The 2,156-nt window shown below is 39.7% G+C and overlaps 1 pseudogene; it reads left to right on the top strand.

Annotated features, from left to right (window-relative positions):
• The first annotated feature begins 2,122 nt into the window (after positions 1-2,122).
• The window catches only part of LOC21409456, a 546-nt pseudogene continuing 512 nt past the window's right edge, over positions 2,123-2,156 (top strand).

Genomic DNA, 2,156 nt, shown 5'->3' on the forward strand with positions numbered 1-2,156 from the left:
AAGGCTGACATTAGAATTCTGTTTAAGCAAAAAAATCCAGGTGACTCGAGTACAAACCATTTAGCCCCATTTATATTAGGAATAGTGGAAGGACCCCAGATATCACTGTGAATGAGATAAAAAAGAACAAAACTTCTTTTATTACTGATTGAAAAAGGTACACGTTTGTGTTTAGCAAGTTCACACATTTCACAATGAAAATGTTCAACATCTAGACCCTTAAATAAAGAAGGAAACAAAATTTGATAATCCTAAACGATGGATGTCCAAGTCAGCGATGATGAAGCCAAACTTTTTCTTTATTGGATGAAAGAACCTTTTGAGACAAAAGAATGAGATGTTATGCCCTTGGTAATGCTTGATTGACTTGGTGCTTCGAGATAGGAGAGTCCATCCCGTTCTTTAGCACATCCAATCATCCTCCCCGAATCCTCGTCCTGAAATACACAATAACTATGATAAAAAACCACTTTACAATGTAAATCTTTAGTGAGCTTTTGGATGGAAACAAGATTTGTGGTTAGCCTAGGGACGTGGAGAACATTTTTTAACAATAGTGATGGGCTTATCTTGACATCGCCTATACTTGCCACAGTGGTCAATGAGCCATCGGCTGTGACTATTTTTCTATTGCTTGAAATGGGACATATGAGGAGAAAATATTTGATGAATGGGTCATATGGTGAACAACACCCGAGTCAATAACCCATGAGTTGGTAAAGGCTATATCCGAGACATTTAATCCAATGGAGAATGGAAGTTTACCTGAATACGCCAATGAATAAGTACCTGATGGTTTGTCAAGGTTGCCAATAAGCAATCTCACCCTCTCAATTGCTTCTTGGCTGAGATTGCCCATCTCTTATGGTGTTCCTTCATGATGCTGCACTGCTGCAATCTGGGCCTGTCCATTGTTCCTTAGTTGCTTACCGTTTTGTCCCCACTCTCGGCTTGGTGGTTTTCCATGCAGTTTCCAACACCGTTCACGAGTATGGCGTGCCTTCTTACAATAAGTGCACCATAGAGTGTCCTTGTAGTCACAGTTTTGGGTCTTTGGATGGCTAGTCCTCCCATTCTCAAACGTTGGCATTTTTTTTGCATTTGTGGCTAACTTATTGCTGCTACTAGCAACCAAAGTCGAGCTGTCAGTGCCTTTTGGTTCAAGCATCAATTCTCTTCTGCTTCTCCTCGGATGAGTGCCACCACTTCATTGAAACTCGCAACTTCCTACTTGCCAAGAATCTGAATTCTAACTAGGTCAAATTCCGGATTGAGCCCAACAAGGAAATCATAAACCCTATCTTGTTCAATGGACTCCTTTAAAATTGCTGCATCATTGGGACACTTGGTCTTAATCACCCTATAGTGATCAAGTTCTTGCCACAAAGCCTTCATTTGATTCGCGTATTCAGTGATTGTCTTATCTCCTTGTTGGGACCATTTAAGGTAATTTTTTCCATCCAGCCTATATGTGGCCTTAATGTTTTGCAGTTCCCCAATCTGCTGAGGTCTAACCGTCTCTGCATCCTCCGACCGTGTTGTAGCGGTTGTCTCTGCCACCTCCGACATCTTCAATCAAACTAAGCAATCTCCAGGCAATTAAGGCCGGTTATGTCAAGCAGATTACCAACGATGAATGCTGATATAATCCAGGCACTCTCTTACGGCAGCATATGGGCAGCGGCGATGGCGGGGCAGCGGCAAAACAACGCTCCTGGTTGAAACAGCTCCTTAGCAAACAGGGCAAAAACAAGCAATTCCCTTGGTGATGAAGGCTAGGGTTCTCGTTCACAAAAAAAAAAAAAAAAAAAAAAAAAAAAAAAAAAAAAAAAAACACCCTAAAGCTCTGTACCATGTTGCAAATTGAGTGTAAAATTTAAAAATTGTTATTGCTTCTCTATAATTACAATCGGGTATAGGATTATATACATAAATCATAGCTATAGAAACGGAAATTACTAGATTACATCTAATCCCATGATTTGTGGGATATCCCAATAAAATAGAGAACTAACTAAATCAACCTAATTCTAGGGAAACTAACTGTTACATTCAAACTTTTTTAATTTAGTCTATACACGTGTAAAATCAGCTTATTAATTCACATTTTCCCACAAAAACAATGTTTCTCAAAGTACAGTTGCCCTGGAATGTTG

This window comes from Morus notabilis, unplaced genomic scaffold, assembly GCF_000414095.1.
Source record: "Morus notabilis unplaced genomic scaffold, ASM41409v2 Scaffold184, whole genome shotgun sequence".
NCBI classification, from domain to species: Eukaryota; Viridiplantae; Streptophyta; class Magnoliopsida; order Rosales; family Moraceae; genus Morus; species Morus notabilis.